We start from the raw sequence: 15,818 nt of genomic DNA, 5'->3' as shown, positions 1-15,818 counted from the left end.
GGTTTAGTCTGCGTGAGACATGCATGCAACTGGCGGGCCTTTTGTACTCACCAAAGAGCCATGTTTTGCCATGCCTCACAGCTTCCAGGGCCCTGTGTAGAGGTGACATTCTGTAGATGAAACTATCATGGGTGGACCCTGGATTGTTAGCAAATACAGAGGTGATGATTCCCTTCACATCACATACAACCTGCACGTTGATGGAAGGCCAGTGCTTGTGATTGCGATAGATGTGCTCTGTGGCCCTAGGTGGACGTAGTGCCACATGGGTGCAATCAATGGCACCAAATACTTTAGGGAAGTGTGCCACCCCATAGAAGTCCTGGACCACGGCTTGCCTTTCTGCAGGTGTTCTGGGCATGTATATGTGCCTGCGGACTGAGGGGGGTGCAGTTATGATTGCCAACACCTGGTGTACGCATCGTGACTGTGTGGCCTGCGATACACCCCAGACTATGGCAGTCATCAGCTGAAATGACCCAGTGGCCAAAAAATGCAGTACATTGAGCACCTTTTCCAAGGGGCTCAGTGCTTGGGAGCACAGGGTGGGTGATGTGAGGTCATCTTCCCACTCCCTGAGTAGGTTCAAAATGATATGAAGTGGAAACCTATACCTGCCATGGACCTGGTCATTAAGCATCCCAAAAGGCTGGTCTTGGGTAAGAAAATTCGGGCCCTGGCTATCCTCCTCCTCCTCCTGTGGTGTCCCACGATCGCTGCTGCAAGAAATTATACATTCATCGTAGCTGTATGCACGTGTTTAATTTTCGCATGCACTTTTATACATTGGTTTTGATACGCGGTGACACTTACGCCAGCTTTCGTGTGGTGTACATTGCCATGCTTAGGTGGGCCCTGTTTGATTCCATGAATGTGTTGTTCGCGCATGTGTGGGCGGTGCGAGTATTTTCCTGTGGTACTGCCCCCTAATGCCCACATTTATGATTGTTGTTCCCCATTCCATGTGTTCCGCCCCCTTTTAAGGTGTGTGCACTGGACGGTGTGCGCCATCACTGGTCCTCTCGCGCAAGGAGTTCATGGTGCCGCAGTGATGTGTTGGGCCCGCGCGGATTCAACGCAAGTCTCAGGTAAGCCACGCGCAGTGTGTTCCATGAATCGGTAAACAGGCACTTGTGCACATTTTGCATGCAACCGCACCATTTTCAGCGCAGATTTATTCCATGAATTGGGCCCCTAATCTCTACCTGGCCTGACCTGCTGCCTGGAAGAGTGTAACATTCAAAATGCTCTTCCACGCTGTGGGATTTATTCACCCACTCAACAGTATTCCACCACATCACCAAGCTGCATTTGCACAAGAATAAGCAATATGGCTGCGCTGGCTCCTATGCACCTGGGACCTCCAAACTGCATTTTTCAACAAACAAAACGATGGCTGCACCGTCCTGCCAAGCATACTTCAGGCAGGATGGAACAAGGAGACACACTGAAGGAGTGTGCCAGTGTGTTCTGAAACATAAATGGAATGAAGTGAAAAGGCAGCACTGCTTTGCTGAAAACCCAAAATTCCCCTTCAAAATGAACATGTTCAACCTTTAAAAATTCTGCTTTGATGCTAATTCCATCTGTTCAGTCTGAAACCACTGTTATTAAAAATGCCCTGTCATGCCTAGGATATTTCACTGTGCTTCACCAAAACCAAGCATAATTCCCAAGTGACAGGCCCAGTCAAACAAACTCTGAGAGAAATCAATAAGCAACTTCACTTTCACTTGCACAGGAACATGCGTGTATTTCTTTCCAAAAGTATCCAGGCTCAGCAGTTCAAAGAGACTATGGGCCTCATTACGACCCAGGCGGTAAGTTACCGCCTGGGCCGTGACTTTACCACCATGGCGTAAACTGCGTTTACGCCATGGTGGTTGGCGGACTTACCGCCCCATTCCGAGGTTGGCGGGGGCGGTAAGTCCCCAATCCCCATTTACCCTTCCCCATTCCCATTTTTGCCCCATAGGGCATAATGGGAGTGGGGAAGGCGTTAATTACGCCACCGTAAATTACGGTGGCATAATTAACTCCATGGTCCCTTAGCGCCATGGATTTTAACACCTGCTAAAAGCAGGTGTTAAAAGCGCCATGGCGCTAAGGGACCTCGTACTCAGGCGGTAAGGGTCGGCGCTGTTAACGCTGCCGTAAACCCCTTACCGCCTGGGTCGTAATGCGGCCCTATAACTCTCTGAGCCAGGTTAGTTTCAATGTATCTATGCTGCAGATAAAACACCTGCTTTCAAGAAAATGATTATAGCTGCAAAGACAGTGCAAGCTCTTGGGAATCTGAGGGAGCTGCCGACCCGAATTTAAAGAAAGAAATGCTAGCAGTTTTATACATGTGTAAAAATGGGCTTTGCAAAACTTTAAAATAAAATGGCCTGTTTAAAAATAAACTGTTGAATGGAAGCCTGCTTATTTAGAAATGTGAAGGGGTTTTGTTGCTGGTGAAAAGACATATATGGGATATTTTCTTTCACAGGTTTGTTTAATCTAGGAACCAAAAAAAGAAAATAAAAAGTTTAAACACATGGGCTGAATGTGCAAGCTCTCAAAAACAAGTTATTCCAGTTGCCAGCCCGAAACTTCCCTCTGAGGTAGGGAATCACACCATAAACGTTCAGCAGCGACTAACAACCCACTGATAATTACAGGGTGGGAAAGATTCTAGTCTAGAGAAACCCACTGATAATGGGACTCCCAGGGCAAGGAAGTTGGAAGTGTGAAGGGGCACTAAAACCTCCAATCAAGATGAGAAACCCCCACCTTGCTTTGAAACCAATGAGAGTTAGTTGCAGTTGGAGGAAGGAAAAAAAATGATCTAGTAACAATGGACTTCCTTTTGGTTCCAAAGAGTGTTTCATAAATAAACTTTAAAGACTTTTATCTCAACAGCAAGACTTTGTAAAAATGTAGAATTTTCGCAGTGCAAAAGGGAGTTTTTGGGCTTTCTTTTAAGACTTGGTAGAATTAATTGACACCTTGGGGACAGAGATGGGGGAATATGGTGGATTACAGGAATAACATCCATGTTGCAAATGCAAATTTGTGTACATACATCCCTGATGATCATCCACATCCATGTATACAATTAAAGAATCTTGAGTAATATAAATCCCATTGAAAAGCGCGAAAAACTGGTAGAAGGGCAAAACAAGGTCTCATGGACTGGAGGATTGGACTGCAATGTGTTGCACAAAACATGTAACCTATGTATATAATTTATGTACATTAATAATATATAAGAGATTGAAATTGTATAAATGTATGTTTCTGGCAAAATCGGATTTTAGTTAAATGAACTGTGGGAGGTTTTTGGACATTGTAAAGCTAACACCATAAATCTGACATCATTTTCCTGAAATCAAACCATCTGAGAGGGAGGCAGAGACTATCTCCCTTGTCCAATCTCGTTGTTAGAGGTGAGTTTAGTTAAGCCTGCCCCAGTCATATACTCTGATGATGTCACTAGGCATTATAAATAAGAGTCCCTGACAACACACAGACACTGTCATGCCCCCCGGATTCCTACGACATTCTTATGCCAATGGGGGAAGCCCGTGGCGCTTGTCCTGGCGATTACATCAACGCCGGCGTCATCGCCAGTAAGTACTACATTTCCCAATGGGACTTGCGCTTGGCATAAACCCTTGGAACGCTCTTTCTCTTGTATGCGTTCCACGCCTCCTTCAAACCCACTTCCTATATCTAGCCACGCCCCCAGAATGCTGGTGCTCCTAAACCGTTGTGTTATGGTGAGCAGCGCTTCTCGGAAAAGTTTCCATACCTTTTGTTTACCTGGCTTCTGACTTCTGCTTACCCTCTGGACTCCGTTGCCTGCTTGCTGATTCTGTTTTGGTGCTCTTTTGATCTGCCCTACCCTGCACGATCACGGAATTCTTACCAGACTGCCTTTGGGATTCCGTTTCTCATGTCTGGCTCCCGGCTCCCTTTCTGACTCCTGACCCCGTATCCCTTACCCGCTCCTGGTTACCCGCTCTTCGAACAAAGAAGTAAAGACCCTGCATTTAGGTGTTTTAGAAAATCAAACACTACGCCTTTTTTCTTCCTGAAACCTTTTGTGCTGCACTTGGAAAAACGGTGCTGTTTGCTTACACATTGTGACATTTTTGCTATTGGCTTGGTTTTTTTGGGATTTTGGGACGCTTCGCTGTTTGCATCACTCATTGGATTTTGGGACGCTTTGCCGTTTGCACCACTCATTGGATTTTGGGACGCCTTGCTGTTTGCATCACTCATTGGATTTTGGGACGCTTCGCTGTTTGCACCACTTATTGGATATTGGGACGCTTTGCTGTTTGCACCACTTATGGATTTTGGGACGCTTTGCTGCCTTTCAAAGGATTGTTTTACCACCTCCCTAGTAGCGTCCTCGTGCCGTCTGGGTCAGGGAATCCCCTTACCTGAACTTGGGACATCAGTGACACTATCCTTGGGACACCCTCAAGTTGCCAACTGACCTTCACCTACACCCGGTCTTGTGTTCTATCACAAGTAGGTATTCCACAGAAAAAAGGAATTTCACAGCTAAGCTTGTGGGTCTCGGAGGGTGTAGAGGGGTTGGTTTATTGCCATCAACAAACGGTATGTAATACTTGCCTTTTTTGTTTTTTCCCTCTAGCTCCACTGTGCGTTCCGCCTTTTTGCCTGAGCCCTTGGCCTGATAGGTTTCATTCCCCTCCAAGCCGTGCTCTCAGGAAGAAATTCTGAATTACTTCAGTGGCATCTAGTCCGTGTGGTCTTCCGGACTAACGGCGGAACATACGGAGTACGACAGACACACACTCTTCCTGATTTTCCTGCTCCGGCGTCCTGTTCCGGTTCCATCCATCCAGACTCCACATCCCAACTAAAAGGCCCAAGCATTGCTGACCCTACTCCAGGGCCCACTGCAAAACCCAAGCATTGCTGATCCTGCTCCAGCAAGGCCTGAATTCTGAAAACCACTAAAATTCACAAATAACCAAGGGGAAAGATATGGTGTTTTTGGGAAACATCCTGATCCCACTGACTGCATGCATCTTGCAAACCTGCCATCCAGCTGATCTGTAGTATCCAGTGAACAGATTTGCTGGTCCAGAAGTGCTACCCGGTAACCAGAACTGCCCAGCTGTTTGCCAGTCGACCTGCCGTGTAGTAACCAGAACCGTTGACTGTCCAAAATCAAAAAACTAAAAGGTGGATTGTGAGTATCAATTGCCACCCCATCTAAACCCCATAGCCTATCTTGTCGTTGTCCTTATCCCACTCTCTAAGTAATCCTATCCTTATCCTGATACCTTGTTCAAACTGTCACAATCATTCTTGCAACCCTGCCCTTGATTCTAGTGTTAGCGCCACGTTTCTCTTCATTTCTGCCTTGCATAGATCCTAAGTCATTAGCGATATTGTGTTTAAATAAATAAATTTCCGTTAAGAAAAGGGGTACACTTCGTGAAGGGTTACAACTGAAGCTTAAATTTTGATATTCATGGGTGGCGTTCCACTTTTCTTAGCCATTAAATCTAGTTTAAGTAAGATTTGCCTTTGAATTTTAAAACCGATTCCTCTTTTCACTGCTCTATTTTCCTAAAAACGAACCTCACTCCATCTTCCATAACACTCTCAATTTACCAGCTAGAGACCTAATTTCACTCCCATAGTGTACCTGTGATCTATAGCTACACCCCAACTGCAGTGTATTTTTACCCATTTTTATTAAAAACCGTTTGGGTAATTTCAGGCGGGAATTACAAAGTTTGCAAAGTTTCCAAGATGTCATTTTGCTACAATCTGTTTTAAACTTTCCACTCATTTTAGAACTGTATGCTTTTTGATAATCCATGCTTTGTGATTGTTAGTTTATTGCATTGTGGCTTTAGTGAGGAATTATATTTGCTTCCAGGTTTTTAACACACATTCATTATTTCATTGTCCATTTCCGAGTCATTTTATCACATTGCAAGGGGTTTAAAATCGTTTTTCTCTCTTATTTGGGGAGGGCAGGTCAGTTTTGAATTCTGTTTCCTATTTGTCATTCCTGATAACCTGCTGCTTCTGTTTATCCACTCAGAATCGATTATATGTGGGTTGAGGGAACATTGCAGGGGGAAATTCTAACTTAAGTGCTATCTTACTTAAACCGAAAGTGCTCCTATTCTGCTGTGCTGTGTATATGTTCCACTAGTAAGTTAATCCCAATGCATTTCTCACATTCTCATTGTTATTATCACCCCACTGGTGATTGCTGCTCCATATCAAAAAGTGAATGATTTCTTTTGAATTTTGAAATAAATAAATAAATATTGTATTTTACAAACCAGCCTAGTTCATGGTCCATTGTGACCCGGGGTATTTGAAAAGGGGGTGTGATATGAGTTGTTTACCATCTCAATATTGAATCTAATATAAAAAAATAAGTATTTCAGTTGTGCGCTGAATACTAGGCTGAGACCAAGGCGTGCGTCACCTGATTGAAATCCTTAACAACACACGGCATTAAGTTTATACGCATAATTTGAAAACCTTTAATCAAAAGAGAACACAGTGTAATGTGTCATAGAGAACCACACATCTCTGAACCATTGTTTATGTGGCCCCCTGTGTTTCCACCTACATATATGATAGCAGTTCATTGGCACCTGAGACTGTAACTGTATACATAAAGCTGGCACTGAGCACATGATTATGGACTGTGACTGGTCATATGAGTCTGTGCGTGTCATATGCCTGACGCATGGTGGGGGGTAAAAATGCTTTATGCCAGCTCCACTACACCTCACATTTTAGCTGATTGCTATGTTTGCAGCTTCGCCTTTATTATCAAAGCTGGTGCTTTCAAGCAACAGGTGCAGGTGGCAATGGGTTTCAGTTTAAAATACCAAGCCATAGGTAGGAGGGCGCATTGACTAATACAATCTTGTATGCACCGGCTGTAACCTGTGTTCGTTTTAAGTACATTGCTGAATACAATGAGTAGTTAAACTCTTGTTACAATTCTGCAAATGTCGATAATTTACTATTGGGCTCATTGGTGCGTAATTACATGAATCCAACCCCACCCACGCGGTAGTGGGGCACACTCTCTAATCATCAATCCTACGGTGCGATAGTTGTCTCTCGCTCTTCGTGCTTTTGTTGTTGTCACTGGTGTAAAATGTAATTGCTTATAAAACATCCACCTGCTGTTTGCAGTATCGTCAGTGTGGACTGGACTTTGCATTAAGCACAACAGCAGGGAATTCACAGGTTAATTTGTAATCAACCCTTACAAGGTGACCTTTTGAGTTTATTAGGCTTCAAAGCCACCTCCGCCGTACTTCATAGGGAAATCAAAATAACTCTTCCATGAATGGATTACTACTTGCCCGAGGTCAGCCAGCTGTCTGGGGCCATACACTCTTATGTGCAATGCGGATTTTCTCTTCCCACCGTTCTGGTAATATTTAAGGAATTCAAAAACAACTAGCTGGAAACTGGACTATGCGAAGTGCCGGGCAGACATGTTGCGCCGGTGTTCTTTCTTTTCTGCAGGGAAGTGCACTGGTTGCCTGAAACACGGTGGCCATTACAAGCGAGAGAAACGCGCAGCGCAATCTCTTCCTTTGGAAAGGCAACCTGAACGTGGAAACATCAATAGCCAGGCACACCACCGATGAGTGCAATAGCTGGAAGATGTCAGATACTCTGAATAATTCCTGCAGCAAACATATCTCCCCTTGTCTGCCTTTATGAATTATGTGTTGGGTAAAGAATGGCACCACACACTAAAATCCCGATAACAATAAGGGAGCGTTCTGAAGACACAATGGCGAACCCCACTCACTATCGTGAGGGGGGTTTAGCTTCCATTAAAGACACAGAGGCAAGTATTATGTAACAATCTTCTTTATCTACTCGTCCAGCAGCAACATAACACATGCATTTAAAGAAAGCTTTTTAAAAAAACAAAACAGTTTGCGATAACATGAAACATGGCTCCATAACTTGCGGGGCTCTTGACCTCTGACCCAGCCAATCACATCCAGATTGAATACATTAAAAGCTGTGTCATTAAAATCTCGTCCTTCTTCTTTAGCGCTCGGAACAATTGCATTTATTTGAAACAGTCCCCACATTAAGGATGCAAGCAAATAGGTAAGGAAGCAACCTTCTCACTTCATATGAGCCACTTTCCTTCATTCGCTGTGTATTGAGGATCAAGGCCCTTCAACAACGTGTTTTCCACTGATAAACCATGACGTCCGTTCCTCCCTTTAAACCTGAGAGGAAAAATATAAACCAGTGGGAGGCATGTACAGATGACACCACAAGCTTTAATAACCTCACTTCCAAATCACAGTAGGTAACCATTGCTATCTATATAAATATTTAGTGACAAAACTTTGTTAAAGGGACATTATGGTTAAGTTGCACTAATACAATCCTATGAATTTCAGTGAAAAAAACATTAACGGGACGTTATGTTACAAGTAAAACCGAAAAAAAAACAAAATCCGCCATTTATGGTAAGCTGAGCAACCATAACTCACGTCACCACTGTGCACTGCTAAGACTAACACCCAGGACATCAAAGATGACATCACAAATGTCCTATCTAGGCCACTTGTTTTTGTTCACTGACATATCTGGGCCAGGTGTATTTGTTCAACGAAAGTCAGAATATGGAAATTCAAAAAGTGCTATATATCTAGATGGTAACCTTGTTGTATGTTCTTAAAGTGGGTTTGGTCTCAGATCATGGTGTACATACATGTCGCAATGAACAGGCCTTAAACGCACAATTAATTTCTGTACATGAAGATGACCTTTAATGTTATTGACATTTTCTGGTGATGTTGTTTCTGTCTTCCATACTTTAGTTTCCCTTTATGTGCCTTTGATTCGTATGCATTGTGGGTCTTCATATGTATTGTTTGTACTAACACAACTGTTTAGTAACGCTTGAATTGTTAGCTATTTATTCCATGTTTAACGTTACTGAAAACTCTGATAAGGTAGCATTCATTATTTTACTTTCTAAAATGACCCTATTAAAAATATGTACTTGTATGGTGCATGCTACAGTCATTGACTATGTGTATGTATGATAAGGTTAATCTATTAAGAGCAACATTCCAATGTAATATTTTGTTTAGATGAGTGCTTTATTTAATACATTAAGTAGTTCATTATATGTCTCCCAATCACTCCTGGCATCTTGCTTCCGCCATTGTAAACTGTTATATCTTGATGGTCGTAAAGATTATGAGAAACCTCCGTCCCCAAGTGCCACACAAGGAGATGATAAAATAACTCCCTGTGCAACTCTTGAGGCCACAGGTGTTGAGTGCCGAAGGAGCAGGAACCAGGAACGCCGGAAATCCCCGACCGCTGTAAGGCAAGCAAGGTTTAAGTACAACAAGATAAAGGCAGGCAATACATTAAAAAGTCTAGGTGTATTACTACAAAGCTTACCTAGGAGGAAGAGGGGTGGAGTGACAAACCATGCCCTGTGTTTGGATGAACAAGGCAGGATGCATTCCCACACCTGCAGTGAGCGGCAGGCAGCAGCAAGTGTTGGAATAATGAGGATCGGCACTCCGGATGGAAGTACACGTTAACACCTGTGTAAGTTGTGGTTGTATGAGTTCAATAACTGGAGTGGGCAATCCGTAAGCAGTCCAAGAGTATTCCGAGGTCGATAACCAAATCCGAGGGAAAATCCAAAGAGAATCAGTTAGCAGAGCCAGGAGTCGGAGGAAAAAAGCAACACGAAGCAGAACGTAATCCAAGGGTGAGACAAAAGGAATCCGTTGAACAGTCCGTAGTCCGATACCAAGAAAAAGACAACAAGGAAACGCCAAACAGTACTCAGGAGAAACAGCTGTGAAGCACTGTGTAAGCGTGTACTCGCTGTTTATAACTGCGCCGGGCCGTCAGGTGATACATGCCACGGTGCCACATGATGAACGTCCCTCCGAATGCTTCCGTGTCACGTGTTCCATGTTGTTAACAGTCGGTTGATTCTTCTTCATCACGTGACTCGGAACAAAATTGTGCCAGAGTTTGCGGCTAGCCGTGGAAAAATGCCAAGGTAGCTGCCAATGGAAAAACTATCGCACAGGACCACGGGTGACCATTCGTGCCCATTTTCCTCCGCATGCGACCCCCATGAATACCATATTGCTGCTGCCGCCCTGTCTGGGTACGTGATGGCAAGTGGGCAGTAGGGGGTTTGGAGAGACGGGCGCCTGAAGGGACATTGGTGCTGGAGTGGTGGGGACCCGTAAATGAGACAGCCTGCATGACAGAGCCCCCCCCAAAGGCCCATGACTCTGTGGGCTGGAAGGGAAATCCTGATGGAACTGGGCAACCAAGCGAGGGGCATGACATCCTGAGCGGCAACCCAGGAGTGGTCTTCAGGGCCATACCCCAACCAATCCACCAGATACTGCAACTGCCCACTAAGGAAGTGAGAACCGAATATGGCACTAACCTCATACACATCAGGGGATGCAACGGATACAGGGGCAGGAGACGTGACAATGCGGGTAGGGTCAGGGCAGGGCTTCAGCAATGAGGTGCGAAGTACCGGATAAATGCGCCAGGCAGGAGGGACAGATAGATGGTAAGCCACCGGATTCAAGACCCTAGACACCCGGTAAGGACCAACAAACCGTGGAAGGAGTTTGCGGCAGACAACCAGACGCAGTCCCCCACATGGTATCTGGGGGCCTCAACCCGCTTCCTGTCAGCCTCCGTTTTCATGGATGACTGAGCCTCTCGCAGGTGGGCAATGGTGTGGGCATGGACTGTGGCAAGATCACAGGCACAAGCAGTTGCAGCAGGGGTATCAGATGATGACAGATCAGGAAAAGGAAGGGTCCGGGGATGCTGGCCATAGAGTGAATAAAACGGGGAGAAGCCTGTGGAGGAATGCAAGGCGTTCTTGTACGCAAATTCAGCGAGGTGGATCATACTGAGCCAGGTTTTCTGATATTGCAGAGACAAACAACGCAAGTATTGCTCCAAGGCCTGTTTTACCCTCTCTGTCTGCCCATCAGTCTCTGGGTGATAGGCGGAGGAGTACCGGGCATCAATTCCAAGCATTTTGGTGAGTGCCTGCCAGAATCGGGACCTGAACGGTGATCCCCTATCAGACAACAGGATCGTGGGTAGCCCGAACAGGCAAAAAATAGACTTGAAGAATAGGTTGGCCAAAACGGGGGTAGAAGGGATGCCTGCACAGGGGATGAAGCGGGCCATCTTAGTATAAGAGTCTACCACCACCCACACTGTGTCGTGACCTTGGATTTGGGGTAAAACGGTAATGAAATCCATCATGAGGGTGTGGCAGGGTTTCGGGGGCACAGACAAAGTCTGTAAAATACCCAACGGGTGACCTCTTCGTGGCTTGCATTGGGCACACACTGAGCAAGTGTTCACATAGTTCTCTATGTCGCGTCTCATTGACGGCCTCCAACACCATCGCTTTAACAGGTCTAGAGTGCGCTGTTGGCCAGGGTGCCCATTGACGGCGGCGTTGTGAGACCACTCTAAAGATAAGTTACGGGTGTGACTAGTGGGTAATACCAGTCTCCCATGTACAAAAGGCAGTCCATCGTAATAAACAGGATCCCACTCGGATAATAGATGGGAATGTTGGGAGACCCAGAGGCGTATGGCGGACAACATGGGCTGTGAGGGTGTGCAGATGCAGACTACGTGACCCTGTTCTAGTACTGTATCCGGAAAGACCGGAAGGGACACCCCCCCGGCCTGTGTTTGATCAAAAAAATCATAGGCCGCAAAAAACAGGTGCCATCGTACTTGACGGCTGTTGACACACTTGAGAGAAGCGAGGTCTTGTAGATTTCTGTGGTCAGTCTATACAATGGTCTGGTGTTTAGCCTCCAGAAGGTGATGTCTCCACACTTGAAATGCGTCTTTGACGGCAAGGAGCTCCTTTTCAGTAACCGTGTAGTGTGACTCTGTAGAGGTAAACCTCCGTGAATGATATGTCACCGGGTGAAGACAGCCAGATGTCGGGCATGGTTGGGAAAGTACGGCCCCTAATGCAAAGGATGAAGCATCTGCTTCTACAATAAAGGGGAGTTCTGGGTCTGGGTGTTGGAGGATAGGGGCCGTGGTGAAGGATGACTTGAGTGACTCAAAGGCCTACTGCTGTTCAGCGGACCACATGAAGGTAACGTGAGGGCTGGTCAAGGCCGTCAGTGGTGCTACCATGGAGGAGAACCCTGGGATGAATCGCTGATAGAAGTTGGCTAAGCCAAGAAAGGACTGCAGGGCTTTGAGATTTACCGGAACTGGCGAGTCCACAACCGCACAGATTTTGGACTGGTTCATGGTTAGTCCACCTGGGGAGATATGGAATCCCAAAAATTCTACCTCTTTGGTATGGAACTGACATTTGTCTGGCTTCGCAAAGAGGGCATTCTTGCGAAGTCGGGATAACACTTCTCTGACTTGAACAACATGTTCCTCCAGCGAAGGGGAAAACACAAGGATGTCATCCAGATATATCACGACGTAAACGTCCAAATTGTCACTGAACACGTCATCCATAAACCGCTGGAATGTGGCCGGGGCATTGCACAACCCGAAGGGCATAACTGTATATTCGTATAGGCCCTGTCGGGTGCAAAATGCCATCTTCCACTCATCCCCCTTACGGATACGGATCAGGTTGATTGCCCCCCTGAGGTCTAATTTGATATAGATGGAAGCATGAGTTAACCTATCCAGGAGCAGAGAAATGAGGTGAATCGGGTAACGGTTCTTGACCGTGATGGCGTTTAGATGCCTGTAATCAACGCAAGGACGAAGGTCACCCTCCTTCTTCGGAACAAAAAAGATTGGGCTCGCTGCAGGTGAGGTTGAAGGTCGTATGTGACCTAAACGTAGAGCCATTTGTATATAGTCCTTTAATGATAGCTCTTTGGAAGGGGAGAGGGAGTAAACCCACCTTTGGGTATCGGGGCATCAGGGACCAGATCTATGGTACAGTCGTATGGTCTGTGCGGGGGTAAACCCTCAGCTGACCCTTCATCAAACACCGCCTGGAAATCAAGATAAGCCGTGGGGATGCCAGCCAAGACTGCGCCTATAGTATGTGGGGCTGGTACGAGTGAGTCGTTGTTCTCGGCTACAGCAAGGAGGGCAATAGCTTGTGCCAGTGTTTGCACCCCTTCGTTGTTTACAAGACAATAATGTTGACATACTTCAGATTCAAAGAGAACCCGACCAGTACCCCAGTTGATATGCGGGTTATGTCATGAACCATCGGACACGTCCTTTCTGGACTTCCTGGTCCCTGACTCATAGGGGCTTGCACTCAGCAGACTCCCAACATGGCCACCGAACGCGGAAGACTGTTTACCAGTTTCCGTGCCATACGCATTACGTTCTAAAAGGGGACACGCCCCCGCGGCCCTGCATGTCTCAACGTTACCGATTGCCGTGGCTAGATGTGTGCTGCCGTAGTTCGCTTGTGTTTTTCCTTTGATTCCAGGTTCCCGGTTCCCCTAAATTCCTCCTCCTTCATTCCCCCTCCTTTTGTCCTCCTTGCATCCCGGATCTCCGTGCACTCGTCTTCCGTGTGCACTCTTCGCTGTTTCCTGGATTTCCTCAGACTTCCCGGACATCTGAACGTTCCCAGGACACGGAACGCTGAACGCACGCTAGAACCCGAGGACCTGCACACCGGGTTATACAAGACCCAAACTCTACGAAAGAAGATTCCATCGAAGAACTCCAACAAACAATAAAGACAGGTGAGAAGGGGGGAAACCTGTGACAGGTTATGCTGCCGTAACCAAGTTATGCCCAATATGACCCCAAACTGGGGTGTAGATATGAGGTCAAAAGTGAGTGTTTCCCTGTGGGTGTCCTGAATGAGTACTTCAAGAGGGGCGGTCTGCTGTCTGATCGGGCCGGAAGCAAGGGAGGTCACATCGACAGCTTGTACTGGCTCTGGGCACTTTTTGGTAACCAGGGGTAAGTTAAGTGTATTGGCCAACGTAATATCAATAAAGCAGCGTGTGGCCCCAGAGTCGATAACAATCTGAACAGGGTCTGTGGTGTCAGGGTTTGGCCTCAATAGTGCATGGACTATAATAGGTCGTATGGAACCAAATGCCGGGGATGAGTCATAGGTGCTCGCCCTGGCCCCCAATCTCAAGAGCAAGCTTTCTGAAAACCCTGGTTCTTGTTTTTTGGGCGACGGGGACAATCTTTGACGTAGTGTCCGTTGAGGCCACAGTAAAAAACAGGAATTGTCCATCCTCCGACGTTCCCGTTCTGAGAAGGTTATGGGACTACGTATCCCACCGACCAGCATGGGTTCACTGTGTGCGTCAGTTAGAGGAGAGGAATGAGTGCCAGAAAGCCCGGCTTCTGCTTTCCACTCGGTTCTTCGAGCATCAACCTGCAAAGTTAGATCAACCAGATCGGGGTACAATGCCGGTAGCGACGGATCTACTGAGAGGGCGTCTTTCAAGGTACTACTTAACCCCCTATAGAATACCACAGCCTTCTTGTTTTCAGGCCAAGAGGTTTATGCGGACAGCTGATTGAAGCGAGTTATATATTCAATGAGTGTTTGCTTGCCCTGAGCATGGACATTTAGTTCCAGATCCCGGGACTGAGCCTTATGCCTAGTGTCAAACACCTTGGACATCTCAGTTACCAACAGGTCAAAGTCGTAAAGGGCTGGGTGGTCGTTTTCTAGCAACAGATTCGCCCAGGTAGCTGCGACACCAGACAAGTGGGACAACAGGAAGGCAGCCTTGGAGGTAGAGTCAGGGAACGCCTGAGGTCGGCAGAGGAAGTGGAATTTACATTGGTTCAGGAAAGTGCAGAACTTCCTGGGGTCACCGTGGTATCTTTCGGGGGCTGCTAATGGGAACAGGGTAGGAACCACTACTGGTAATGGGGCAGGTGAAGTACTAGAGGGACCCGGGGCTTGGGGTGTTGTATCCCCGAATTCGGAGTCAACTGGTAGGAGGTGGTGTGTACTTTGTAGGGTATCAAGGCGATGATGGATGGCTGTTGTGGCGGCCACCATGTCTGCCCTTAGGACAGTTATAGCTTGCACCAAAGCGGCCACGGGGTCCCCGGCTGAGGCTTCCATAATCCGGACGACCAATCAGGCTTCACAGTCTGTTATATCTTGATGGTCGTGAAGATTATGAGAAACCTCTGTCCCCAAGTGCCACACAGGGAGATGATAAAATAACTCCCCATGCAACTCTTGAGGCCACAGGTGTTGAGTGCCGAAGGAGCAGGAAACAGAAATGCCAGAAACCCCCGACGGCTGTAATGGAAAACAAAGGGTTAAGTACAACAAGATAAACGCGGGCAATACATAAAAAGGTTTAGGTGTATTACTACAAAGCTTACCTAGGAGGAATAGGGGTGGAGTGACAAACCATACCCTGTGTTTGGATGAACAAGGCAGGATGCGTTCCCACACCTGCAGTGAGCGGCAGGCAGCAGCAAGTGGTGGAATAATGAGGATCGGCACTCCGGATGGAAGTACAGGTTAACACCTGTGCAAGTTGTGGTTGTATAAGTTCAATAACTAGAGTGGGCAATCCGTAAGCAGTCCAAGAGTATTCCGAGGTCGATAGCCAAAGAGTACAACCAAATCCGAGGGAAAATCCAAATAGAATCAGTTAGCAGAGCCAGGAGTATGAGGATCAAAGCAACACGAAACAGAACGTAATCCAAGGGTGAGACAAAAGGAATCCGTTGATCAGTCTGTAGTCCGATACCAAGAACAAGACGACAAGGAAACGCCAAACAGT

Source organism: Ambystoma mexicanum, chromosome 12 (assembly GCF_040938575.1).
Source record: "Ambystoma mexicanum isolate Mex_15411 chromosome 12, UKY_AmexF1_1, whole genome shotgun sequence".
Classification (NCBI taxonomy): domain Eukaryota; kingdom Metazoa; phylum Chordata; class Amphibia; order Caudata; family Ambystomatidae; genus Ambystoma; species Ambystoma mexicanum.
The sequence above is the reverse complement of the archived record's forward strand: the minus strand, read 5'-3'. Positions refer to the sequence as shown.